The 13,995-nt window shown below is 42.8% G+C and overlaps 1 pseudogene across 1 annotated transcript in view; it reads right to left on the bottom strand.

Moving 5' to 3' along the window:
- LOC149243748 (lipase-like PAD4) overlaps positions 1-11,911 on the bottom strand; it is a 30,135-nt pseudogene extending 18,224 nt beyond the window's left edge. Inside the window, exon 1 of the transcript XR_016246034.1 lies at positions 11,738-11,911. The product of XR_016246034.1 is annotated as a lipase-like PAD4 (transcript). The remainder of the gene's footprint in view (positions 1-11,737) is intronic.
- Between the last annotated feature and the right edge of the window lie 2,084 nt (positions 11,912-13,995).

Below are 13,995 nucleotides of genomic sequence, written 5' to 3'. Positions count from 1 at the left end.
CCGACACAGCGACAACAGAACTTCCTGCTATCACTCCAACAATGTTCGCCAGTATACCATCTGTCCCAACTAGCTCTCAATCGCTAGATGGGGCCCACTTAGGGGCTATTTCGATAGTATGGTTCGTTCCTGTTTGTTCATCCGGAATAGTATCCGAAAACTCTTATGTTGAGTATCAACAAATTGATCCTTCAGGATGTCAATTTGGGTAGTCCAGTCCTCAAGGGCAAACAATTCCTTTAAGTACCGGATTACCGTCGTATGGGGGGCAGTATACCCTTCCGTTGTCTCCTCCAGGAGGACAACCATATGGGAGTTCACAACAAAATTCGGGTTATGCTGGAATTACATCTAGCAGTTGGGTGCCGATACTGCCTCAACAGCCAAGAGTTGTGTATTCAATGCAACAATGTTTACCTATGTCAAATATACCAACTACGCCAGCTATTGTGACAGTGTCGCAAGTACAAGCGTTGCCTGTTGTATGCCAAACTCATGTTTCTCAGGTTGTAATGCAACAGCCTCTTGACCCTGCGACTCAACCACAATCGTCGACTGGTGGAATGACATAAGCCCAAACGGGTACAATTACCCCTCCTCTTGGTCAAACAGTTAGTATCGGGCAACAACACATGGCTTCACAACCTTGGTTGGTGCAATACCAACAATGGCAATTCCAACAAGTATACCAAGGATCTGGCAACAAATCTTTGCAAATAGTGGGCAGCCGTATATTCAAAACTGTCAAAATCAACCATTCTACAATGGTTATGCCCACCAACCTTACCAAAGTTACCAACATCAAATGCATTATGCTGGTATGCAAAGACCGACTGCTCAAGAGATTCCATCCTATCCTGGGTATGCTTCACCTACCCTGAATCAACAGTTACCCTTCGTGGTGACTTTAGAGTTACCAGATCTAAATCGGCTAATAAACGATCCAATCGCTTACGCCCCTTGGTGGCTAGTGATTCCGCATAAACTTCCGTCAAATATTCCTAAATTTAATGGAAATCCAGGTGAAGATCCTTCGAATCGTGTGATGACCTTTCATCTGTGGTGTTCATCAAACACCCTAAACGATGATTCGATTAGGCTTCACCTTTTTCATAGGACGTTAACTGGTTCGACAGCAAAATGGTATATCGAATTGCCCAGAGCTTCATTTGACAACTTCAGTACCCTAGCCACAACCTTTTTAACCCATTTTCAGTTACCGATAAGGTACGAAACGGGAACAGAACTTCTTACCAATTTTAAACAAACAACGGCAACTCACATATCTGATCATATTCATGAGTGGCGACGTCATCGTAAAATGGTAAAAACGTATGTTCTTGATCAACTTTTAGCTAAATGGTTTATTAAGTCTTTGTTACCTTCCATTACAGAAGATGTGGCAAAAGGGGGATTCGTCACCGAAGAGCAAGTTATTGCTCGTGCGCAATATTTAGACTTGCTTTACACTCAGTCTGGCACGCTCTACAATAAAATACCTGACGCTCCCAGACCGGAATTCTCGGTCCCTCCTCCTCCTAAATCAAACAATGACTCTCAAGCCGGCGATGGCATGATTGGCACGACAGACTAAATCGACAAAGGCTACATCTAAAAAGGCCCGTAAGATTTCCGGTCAAAATGCAAAAGAAGAACTTCTTGCCTCGGAAGTAAATGTCGTCTCGATAGATAAAGGCAAAGAAACCAAGCAACCAGGAGGCAAGAAGAAGAATAAAGGGAAGAAGAAGAAACAGGAGGAATCATCACCTGAAAATTCTTCTGCAAACCCTTTTGGAAATAGGAAACCAAATCATCCATGCTTTATATGCGATGAGGATCATTGGACGTCAGATTGTCCGTATAGAGCTGAGCTTAAAAAATTCTTCAAGAATTCAAAAACCTCGGCAGTATTAACTGATATGTTTCCAAATCCAGGAACAAATCTGGTTGACAGTGGAAATGCTTCCCCATCTAAAGTGCTAATGTTGTCGGTTTCGAAACAGCAAAATGATGCTTTGATATCGACAAGGAACAAAGATTATAGGAATCCACAGCTGTCGAACAACAAGGATAAAGATCAACCTAGTAGTTCAACAACAACTTCAACAGAAGTTGCGCCGCCCATCATTCCTGAGCTAACAATAAAACCGCCAAAGGGAGTAGTACACAAGTCGACATTTAATCCTCATGCTAGAGCAGCACAACATTATAATATAGTGGAAGATCTGGCCCAATCACCATCCGCTATGTCGACACTTGAGATACTGCAAATTTTCCCATCCCAAAAGCAGGCTTTATTATCAGCAATTGGTGGGATAGACCCAAAGGATTCTAATCTTGTGTCCTTTAATCATAAAGGATACGATCCTCAGTTACCAGCTCAACTAGCTTTCCTCATTCAAGTGAAAGCCCTCAAAAAAATTGTTCATCGAACAATTATTGATGAGGGGGTATCTACATGTATTATGTCGATGAGTTGCTGGAAAACTTTAGGATCGACGAACATACACCCCATATGGTATTCTAAGTAACTTGCAAGTTGAACTAGGGGGGAAAACAGTAGAAATAGATGTCGAAGTAATCGACGAAAACCTCGATTACAACATCCTACTAGGAAGACCATGGATATATGCTATGGATGCTGTTGTGTCGACCTATTTTAGGAAGATTGCAGTTCCCTTTCAAGGAGGGATTACAATCGTCGATCAAAAAACCTTCATCCCCAATGGTTCTCAAGTTATGGGAAGCATCCCAATGATCCATGGAAGCCCCCATTCGCTTCAAAATATCACAGTAGGCCTACTAAAAGACCCTATATTAATGGGGATTTTTTCCCTTCCACCTCCAATAAATCTGGCGGAAGTAGCATCGGTAGGAACCTGCAATATGATATCTTCGATTGGAAAGATCTCAGAAAACGATATAAACATGTATCATAAGCAGGTATTGCCTCCAAGCCCAGTGGAAATATTGTAGCAATCAATGTTCCTAGCGTGGGAGGCAAACCCAAACCAATGCTCATCAAGCGTTTGGATAGATAGGTCTAAGGAATATGGCACCCCTTAATATCCTTGGTCGAGAGTGCATTACACCGACGAAGGAATTGTTCAATCAATGGTAATTGAAGGGGCACCATGGGAAGATTACCACCATTGTTCCCTTCTTCCGGATTGTGAAGAAGGTACTCCTGATGACCTTCATCATCCTTCAGTTTTTGATTTCCTATCAAATACTGTAAACACGGTGGATTCCGAGTGAAACTTGTCCAACATTGAAGAGACTATAGCCATAAATATCTCGACCAAAACAGAGGTTGTAGAGAATATTTATGTTGGCAAATGTTGTTCTCCTTCAAAACTAGAAATATATAACGCTCTTTTTCGTGAATTCAGAGATGTCTTTGCTAGGTCATATAATGAAATGCCAGGCATTGACTCGAGTATCGTTGAACACGAAATTAAGATGTATCCAGATGTCAAACCAGTACGACAACGGCTACGGCAGGTGCACCCCAAGAAAGTCGTTGCCATCAAGGCAGAAGTTGAAAAACTTCTCCATGCTGGTTTCATTTACCCGGTTCCTCTAACCGATTGGGTATCGAACATTGTTCCTGTTATGAAAAAACAAGGAACGATTAGAGTGTGCGTCGATTATAGGGATGTAAATCAAGCTTGTCCAAAAGACAACTACCCTACACCCTTCATTGACCAGATAATTGATGAATGCGCCGGATGTGAAATATTTTCATTTATGGATGTATTCTTCGGGTATAATCAAATAAATATACGCCCACAGGACCAGTCAAAGACTGCATTTATTTGTCCATGGGGCACATTCGCATATCGCAAATTACCCTTTGGTTTAAAGAACGCAGGGGCAACATTTCAGAGGGAAATGAATTATGCCTTCGATGACATCAAAAACATCGTTCAACAATATCTCGACGACCTTCCGGCTCATTCGCGAAAGCAGACTGATCATCCGCAGCATTTAAGAGCGATATTTCTATGTTGCCAACACTACAAGATACGACTCAATCCACACAAATGTTTGTTCTGTGTCAGTTCAGGTCGTTTACTTGGCTTTGTAGTCTCCAAGGACGAGATTCGTCTCGACCCATGTAAGGTTCAGGCAATCATAAATTTGCCTCCACCTTCAAATTTGCTTCAGATTCAGAAACTCCAAGGGAAAGCAAACTTTCTGAGGAGATTCATTCCAAATTACGCTGAACTTGCTAAAGGTTATACACGTCTATTGAAAAAGGAAGTGCCCTTCATCTGGGATCAGGTTGCGCAAGATTCCTTTGATGCTTTAAAAGAATCCCTAATGAAAGCATCATTAATGTACATTCCTGGTTATCAAAAAGACTTTAACCTGTATCTGGCTGCAGCGGATACAACCATCGCAATGGTTTTAGTTCAAGAAGACAGCGGAATTGAACATCCTATATATTATTTAAGTAAGAACTTAAATGATACAGAAAGCAAATATTCTTATGTTGAAAAGCTAGCGCTTGCAGCTGTTCAAATGATACAGATATTTCGACACTATGTCCTCTTTCGAAAAACTACCATTCTGTCAGATTGCAACCCCATGACTTATATATTGTCGCGACAGTTGCTGGGGGGCAAATATTCAAAATGTATAGCAATTCTACAAGAGTTTGATCTGGAATTTGTAAAATCCAAGTCAAAGAAAGCCCTAGTTTTCGCAGAATTATTATGCGATCTCCCATCGTCATCCAACGATGAAACATCCGAAGAAACAATCGTGGATGAATCTTTGTTTATGATATCTTCAAGCAATCCATTGTATGGAGATATAATCATTTATCTCCAAACCCAAAAATATAGGCCTAATACCTCCCGCTCCAAACAAAAACGTATTCGATACCAATCAAAAGACTACATGATTGTCGGTGATACACTTTACCGTCGTGGTGTCGATACAGTTCTGAGGAGGTGGCTCACCCATGAGGAGGCCGAAAAAGTCCTGAATGATTGCCATTCAGGCGCGTGTGGGGGGCATCAATCCGGTTACGCTACGGCGCAAAAATTTTTACGAGCAGGATACTTCTAACCAAAAATGTTCAAAGATTGCATAACCACAGTCAGAAGTTGCCATGCCTGTCAAATTTTCGATAGCAAAACCAGAAGACCACCCGCACCTCTGCAGTCAATAGTTGTTGTTGGACCATTTGCCAAATGGGGCATCGATTTCATGACATGTAACCCCACCTCGACCGGGGGGCATGGGTATATCATAGTCGTAGTGGACTATTTTACCAAATGGGCCGAGGCGATGCCTACATTAGATAACACTGGTGAAACAACTGCCCTTTTCTTTTTTAATCATGTAGTCACCAGATTTGGCGTTCCACAGGCTATAGTCACAGATCATGGATCGCATTTTCGCAATCACATGATGGTCGAATTAGCTGCCAAATTAGGGTTGTCCCACGACAACTCTACTCCATACTACCCGCAGGCCAATGGACAAGTTGAAGCAATCAACAAGGTCCTAAAGCGCATGCTGCAAAGGATGATTGGAGTCCATAAAAGGAGTTGGGACCTGATCCTGTACTCAGCCTTGTGGGCATACCAAACATCGGTAAGGAATGCGACTGGGTTTACACCTTTCCAACTGGTGTATGGCCTAGAAGCAATCTTACCAATTCAGTGTGAAATCTTGTCCCTCAAACTCGCAATCGACCTTCTCCCCGAAAATTCAGAAGAGGAGGATCGTTTCTTGGAACTAATCCAATTGGATGAAACCCGTCGTGATGCCACTTTGGCTAACGAAGCCCATAAGAAACGAGTCAAGGCGCAGTTCGACAAGAATGTCAAACCCCGTGTCTTCTCAGAAGGTGACTTGGTCTTGCTTTATGACCAAGAATCCGATAAATTGGGAGCAGGTAAATTCAAGTCTTTATGGATGGTCCCCTATATTTTTAAGCGAGTGTTAGCAAAAGGGGCCTACGAGTTAATGGATTATGACGAGATTCCACTGGCACAACCTCGTAACGGGTTGTACCTTAAGCGTTACTATGCATAATGCAGTGTGGTAACCTACATGCTTTTGTTACATTTTTGTTTTCGCTAAAGTATTTGTTTTGGTCAAGTAAATCCGCTTTTTACATTTGTCGCAGATGTCGAACCTATTGGAATCTTTTGTTGGATATGCCGACGGAGCAAGTCGTAGTTCGCAGAACCTATCTTCTGCGGCCTTGGCCATTTTTGATCCAAGCAGCGAGTTAGTAAGTTTCAGAGGGGTATGTATTGGTCGATCAACGAATAACATCGCTGAATATAGCGCGTTGATAGAACTTCTCTCTCATGCCATCACACGTGGCATACGCCGACTGGTCGTCAGGCTAGACTCACAGCTCATCATACTATAGCGCACTGGTATCTACTCTGTCCGAAATCCAGCTATCTATCGCATGTTCCTAAGGGTAAAGATTTTGGAAAGGCAATTTGATTTTATTCAATATCAACATATTTCCAGAAACTTAAACACATTAACTGACTCATTGGCAAATTAAATGCTAGATAAACATTTGCAACATTTATAAAAATAAGCATCTCATCAATATTTGCATCAGGATCATGTAACTTAACCAAAATAAAACTCCGAAAATAAAAAATATATATATAACTGTTTATGGTCTACACATATGTTCTGTAACCAAGCCAAAATTGGTCAAATGACCCAAAACTCAAAATGCTAGGGGGCACCCTAGTCTAATGATGCTGGTGATAACAAGTCACCGCCTGTGCAATCATGCGCAAAAGCCTAGTCCATCAACTTGGCACGCCAGTAGTATGTCGCTGCAACCTCAAAGGTAGCTCGTCAGTCCTCACGTCTGGAATACCGAGAGTGAGGCCCTCAACCTGATCCTGTAATGCTGAAAGAGTCTTGGCCACATCAAGGTCACAAAGGATAGCCCTTCCCACAGCCTTTCCTGCTGGAGCGGCAGCTGGCACTCTCAGGCGTACTACTGGCCGAACGGGACCAACATCTACATGAGCACATGAGTTCTAATTAGTTTTGACAGAATAAAGCACAAGGACATTATAAAAAGAAAAACGATAAACAGAAATATGGTCAAGAATTTACCAATGGCACCCCACTGTTCACCAGCCGGCAGTACCAAATCTGGGTCACCCCGAAAGTCCATACCAGCATGTGGATACTCGGAATAAACCATCTCCTGACGATCAAACCACCCGAAGAAGGTATCAGAAAAAGAAATCTGAGACTGACCAGCATGCCTAGACATATGGTTAACCCATCTCTGCATACGTGGTTTAGTCGGTGGAGGTAAACCAAGTGCAATATACTGCGGCTACATCAGTGGTATCTTTTCCAAGGCGAAGGTGGTGAAAATAGAACTGTATCCAAAGTTCTTCAATCTCGCGCTTTTCACCTTGGTCAACTGTTCTTTCATCACAAGGAGTATTGCGTCACACCAGTTGAACACCTTCGGTTCGAGACATTCCAAGGCGTACTACATATAAGATCGGTTGGCCACATGAAGAGCCGCACCACCAGCCATCCTACCAAAAGTGAACAGAATGGTCCTCAAAGACCTGTCAGTGACATCTCGGATGATGATCTTGCCGTCTTTACTCAACTGAGATCCCTCTCTGCAATACCTGCGAACATAATCTCTCACAGATTCACCTCCACGAGCCGAACCTGATAAAGAGATAGGGGCACCCCGCCTCGATATGCTGGTAAAAAAATAGATGTCCACTACAGTCAAGGGGATGGATTTGCCCCTAATCTGGAACACCTGGCTGGTAGGATCCCAAGCATCAAGCAAATACTGCAGCAAGTTGATTTGTTGTCCCATGCTAGAAATGCGGAAAAACTTCAACAGGCCACAATTCCGTAATGCATTTACTGTAACTGAATCATGTAAAGCAAGCATGTCATCTTCTTCATGCTCACGTTCTCGCCATGTAATGGTCATTTTGCTCGAATAAATCCCTGAAAACAAACAAGAGAAGAGTTAGATCCTAATTTGGTGAGAAACAAGCAAAAATTTCCATTGAAAACTGTGCATAAATTTCCTTCCTTGCACTCATCGCACCTTCAGTAGTGTTCTGGGTGCGTTGCATGTCAATTGGCCAATGGACAGGCTAACATACAACGCACCTTTCGATGCATAAAGGGTGCGATGGAGCCAGGGCGAGTTTTTCAAACCCTAGAGGCTCAGAAAAACCAGAAATCAGGCTTAGAATGCAAAATGGAAAGGATGAAATGAAAGAGCTCAGGTTTAGCTCCTACCTGGTCCAGACGGCGCTGAAAATCGTCCACAGAATCTCTCGGAATCAGCTGGTGAAAAATCAAAGGGGGAAAGCACCTCCAAAGCTCCAACAAGCCAAAGTTCAAATGAAATGGTAAAATGAGAGGTAAAAGCACTTTTAAATTACTTTTACGTAATTCGAGTAAAATATTAGTGTCCTAACTCATTTTTCAAACATATATTGTTCATTTCTAACTAGTTTGATGAAGCAATTGAGCATGCAGTACAATCTTTGAAAGAACAAAGCTATTAATGGTAAAGTCAAGAAATGACCATTATATCGAGCAGTTTTAACGCGGACTTCATGCTCGTTAAAAAATAAACATAAGCAATGAGAAAATGTTTCCCCCAGCGTTTAAGCTCAATAAAAAATGAACCAATTTCCGGTAAATGACTGTCGTGAATGTAGTACTTCAGCCTTTGAAGCCTTGGTCGTGTTCTCATTATCACCTTCACTCTGTATTGGCCGATCATTCACCTCCATTTGATTGTTTACCCCTTTTGAGGAACAGCTGCGAAGAGTGATCCTGTTAGCCATCCTTGTAACATTGCCGTGATTGGGAAATTCCAAACCTTACCTGGAATCAGCTGCTACCCAAATTTATCACTCGTTCCTCAAAGACGAGTCTCCTTTAAGCTCTTTTCAACTGACTCGTAAAATATGAAAAGATTTCCGAGCCATTGGCCTCTCCAGCTCGTTAAAGTGACCGGAAGTGCTATCACTCCTTTAGATTTTAATCTTTTTGGACCAGAGGGATTATTACACAAAAAGATCGAGCGCTTGTTTTGTTCGGCTCGTTAAAAGTACCGAAAATTCATCCCTTCTGTATTGTTTTATACTTTTTCGGACTTAAGGGACTAGATGACGAAAAATGATTTTTGGAGTTTCCTTTACGTCCCTTTTCAGACTCTCTAAAATTGAAAAGGATCGAGTTATCTTTTTCGTTAAACTCGTTAAAACCTAATAGCGACAAACTTGTCCATAACAGACAAGAACGAGTTTCACTATCGCTAGGCTCGTTAAAACATAGCGATGGGTTTGCCCGAAGGGCAAATTATAGAAAAAGCATATGTTATCCTCCTCAAGCTTGACAAAAACTAAGAGGTATTGGTCAGCAATGATCGGGGAAAAATTGGGAAGAAAACTTGAAAAACTTTGTTGGTAGCAAGTTGCTCTTGAACATGACACTTTCACTCCACATCCAAGTCGGGTTGGGTTGTTTCATTCACCGGTCACATCACCATGGTCACATCACACCATCCATATTTGGGGTTAATGCTACCAATCCATCATGTCAATGTCGCCAATATGTTCAAGAGAAGTCACTCAGAGAATTCACCTGTGTCTCACCTGTTGCAATACATTTACGCTCCATTCTTTCATGACCGCCACCCTGAACCTTATATCACCAGATAGTTTTCACCTCCATTAAAATCATTTGCTCCGTTCCATGTCATTGATGTGGGATTCATTAAGGCCCTCCTATGACGGATCGCTTCTTGTCAACATCAGTTCATTATCCAAGAAGTCGATCTAGGAACACCCCTTTCAGTACTTTGAAGCTTGCATGCCTCAATGGCAAGTTTCTCACTTCCGGCGACAGGTTTACATCAATGATCTTCGACTGAAAGATTTTGCTTGGTGTTCGACGCCAATTCCTTTATTCACACCACGTGAATTGTACTGCAGTACCTTGAGGATCATTATCATTATCGGTGATTCCTCTCGCGCCTGTTAACAGCTTACATCATTGGCTGGTAATCAGGCGATGTCTTTCCATGTTCGACTCTAAAACATCTCTCACATGGATCAACTTGTACTTTGAGTGAAGATCGAACGAGATTGAAGACCCCAGATCTAGTTTCATCCATCCGGGCTACGATATATATTCAGGAAAATAAAGACATCAAATGCACATCATTGTTGCACAGATAATCATCCAATCTATGGGATGACGGCTCTACCAGAATCATCAGTCTACACTCAGACGATTGTCTGTCTCATGTACATGAAAGTGAATTTATAAAGATGAGCATGGGAATGCCCGACTTAGCTAGATCATGAAAATATTATGAAGATAATGTATTGTATTGTATCTTATTACAGGTCTCCTTCCAGCTTGAAAGAACTTCGGATCCTCATGATAAAGCATTTCACCCGACATCAAAAAAAAAAAGATTAACGACCTCATGCTTTAGGGGGAAACTGTTATAGACATTTTTGGGCACTGCAACCCCAAGCATAAAATGTCCATAAACCAAGGGCTCCTAATTCCCTAAAAGTGTTGTACCAACCCCTAAAAGAACAAGGTCAACTGATTACAACTTCTCCCAGAAGTTCTCCATGAAAAGCTACTCAAAACTGGTCAAAACTAGACCATTTCACCTGCTCCATAGGCAAAGTGCGTTGAATCTCACCGGAATACACACAGTATGTGCATTGCATTTCAAAAAGCCCTTCTATGGGGTGCGATGGGTGAGAAGGGACAAATGGCAGTGTCAATCCGCGAGGTGGAGAAGCATGGAATCTTCCAGAAACTTCTCCTGTGACACTTGCCTCTCTGAATTCGACTAGGGATGAGTAAGAGATCATCAATCTCCAAGTGGAAGAAAGAATTATCAGAGGGAAGACACTAATAAAATCACAAGCTGACTCATCTCCCTTACAGACATCTATATATGGATCCCTCATCCCAGAGATCCAGAGGCTGGAATTTTGCATCTTGTAAGGAATTGCTGTTGGTTTCTTGAGGCAACATCATAGTGTTGGGTGATCTAAGATTTTCATGAGGTGAAGAGGGGCTCACTTGTTGAGAGGATGATGCTGGGTCAGAACAATTGGTTGTAACTCTCTTGGCTCTTTCTTGATTATCAATAAAGCTATTCAAGTTTTCCTCCATACTCTTGTGTGATTTATGTTTTATGCACTTGTATGGTCAATTTACATCTGATCCTAGATTGTTTATGATAATAGATCCATGTTCTCGTATGGTGTTATGTTGCTTTGATTCTACAGGTACTCTGTGAAGCTGGGTATACAAGAAAGCAAGTAGCAAAGGACTATCAGAAGAGATAGGAATCGAGCAAGGAACCAAGCGCAAGACAGAGGTTGGTCTCCTTTATTCTTCTCTCATCTATCTTTCATAAAGGATAACGAAAGTAGTTTTACTTTGTTTGTTTCTAAGGTAGCTACCACCCTTAGTGGGATTAGCAGTTCTGCATAGACACTTTTCCCTGTAACACCAGGCGACAGAGGAGCCTTCCCCCACAAGTTCCGGGAGACCTTAGGAATGACCAGGTTCCCCTCAGGCGCCCGGAAATAAGAAATGAGACTAGAGGCAGGAGGGTAGATCAAATGAGACAGCAATGTCGAATTTGCCACTTCCCCGAGACATCTCCTGGCCTTATCCTTCTTTGGCACACCTCGGGAGGCTCCTTCCATAACTTGCGCATTGATGAACCTCGTCTTCTGATGTAGGTCGAAGTGTGCGGAGGGAGGAACCATAGCTTTGGACATGATGTGAGAACTGTTTCCTCTGTAATGAGAGCCGATAAACCAAGCTTTGCACGCATGCCATGTGCCAACTGCCTTACCATTCTTTAACACTTTGTACTGGGTGGGCAGGTGGCGATCTGCCTCGCCCCACCCTTGTCCCGTCGAATTTATGGCCACCTCAAACACCCGCATCCGGGAGGGCAGCATCCTTTTGGACCAGAAGTTGGCATTCCTGTTTTTGATCATGTTTCAGAATTATGTCTAGAGTCCCTGTAATTAGAGTGTGCTCAGTTTCCACACCCAAATTGGCCAGAAGGTCAGCGACCTTGTTGCCTTCCCTCTTAACATGATTGAAGATGATGGCTCGATTGTTGTGAAGTGATTGTTCTATGGCATCCAATCTTGCTTCGAGTCTCCAACTATTGGCAATTTTCCTCGCATGAGTCCCATTTAGGAGTTGTTTGGCCATGTTGATTAGGATTAGGGAATCACCTTCGATTTCCAGGGGATGGAAGTTGTGTTTCCAGGAAAGGAGAAGTCCTTGCCAAAGACCCTCCAATTCAGCCGAGTTGTTGGTGTCCCAACCTATGTTTCCAAAGTAAATAAGGAGAGGCGAGCCTTCATGATTTCTAAATATTCCACCGAATCCTACTTTTCCAGGGTTGCCCTTTGAAGCACCATCAAAATTGAGCTTGAAAGTGTGCTTTGGAGGGGAAGTCCATGAGTCCTTTTTTATGTTGATGCTCTCTAAGGGGGCTTGATTATGAGTTCCCTGTGGGAGTTGCATGTTCCAGTTAGCCCAAATGGCTTTCTCATTTGCAAGTGTGGGAAAGTCGTCCGGAAGCCAAGTGCGAAGCGCCAAAGTCTCTTTGAGATTCAGACAGAAATTGCTCCAGATGATCTCTAACGGAGTACTTTGATCTTTGAATATGCGCTTGTTCCTTTCTTTCCAGATGCACCAAAGGAGGAGCCCAGGAATCATTCTCCATAATTGGTTGAGAACTTCACTTTTGTAGGGGTTTTGTTGCCAATGGCGTATGGAGTTGGTGATATCGTCAGAGACTCTGCATTTTCTTTGACATCGGAAGCTAGCCTTCTCCCACAGTTGGTTGGCAATGGTGCAAGAGTCTAGAAGGCGCTGGAGTGTTTCCTTCTGAGAGTTACAATTGACACAGATTGAGGATCCATGATAGTTTCTTTGCCTGATTTTATCCCAAGTGAGTATTTTCCGATGCCCAACTAGCTATAGGAAGAGTGAGACTTTGGGCCAGGTGCCTGGTGACCATATTCTACCCTAGATGGGATCTAGGGGCGAAGAATCTGTGCAAATTATTTTATAAGCCTCTGTGGTGGAGAAGGTTCCTCTAGGCGTGTAGCCCCAGCGTAGAATGTCCCTGCCTTCAGAGTATCTGATTCGTCGATTTTGGAGCTCCCTTTCCAGGTCCCTCATAGTTTGGTGATCCGCGTTCCTGATTATCCTGTCCCTTTGCTTCCATTGTCTGTACCCTTGTTCTATCTCCTGAGTCCAATATTGCCAGACCTCTTCCTATTGCTGCTCCTCCCCAAAGTGGCCTGGAGGCTGGCTATGAATGTCGTTGAGCTTTGGCAATTGGTTCCAAGCGTCCATCCAAAACCGAGTTGTTCTGCCATTTCTTACTTCCCAAAAACTGTGTTGCTGGATCAACAAGAAGTGTTGTCTAGCAGCGTTCCATATGAGTGAAATTTTTTCCGTGGGAGTGAATCTTATGAGCTCCTCCTATGGCCTATGATTGGTGTATTTGGCAGTCCAAATGGCTGCCCATGGCTTGTTGGGTGTGGAGAGCCATTGCCGCCAGATTTTTGCGCACATGATAGCATTGCTGTGACTTGGATCCCTTAGACCAATACCCCCTTTTTCTTTAGGCTTGCAAGCTGTGGTCCATTTAACCAAGGCCCATTTGCGATTTGTACCTATAGCCCCCCAAAGAAAGTTGCGTTGTAGATTCCTTATTCTTTTAATGACCCATTTAGGCGCTGCAAGGATTGAGAATAGATAAAGCGGCATTGCCTGAAGAACAACTTTTATTAGCACCAATCTACTAGCTATATTCAGAGTTCTGTGCGTCCACATATTGAGACGTGATTCAAGCTTCTCGAGGAGCATATGCTAGGAGGCATGCTTGATGGCAGAATCAATAAGGGGGGC

Source organism: Pinus tabuliformis, chromosome 8 (genome assembly GCF_031772625.1).
Source record: "Pinus tabuliformis cultivar Carrire ecotype Pingquan chromosome 8, CPIR1, whole genome shotgun sequence".
In the NCBI taxonomy this organism is placed as follows: Eukaryota; Viridiplantae; Streptophyta; class Pinopsida; order Pinales; family Pinaceae; genus Pinus; species Pinus tabuliformis.
The sequence above is the reverse complement of the archived record's forward strand: the minus strand, read 5'-3'. Positions and strand labels throughout refer to the sequence as shown.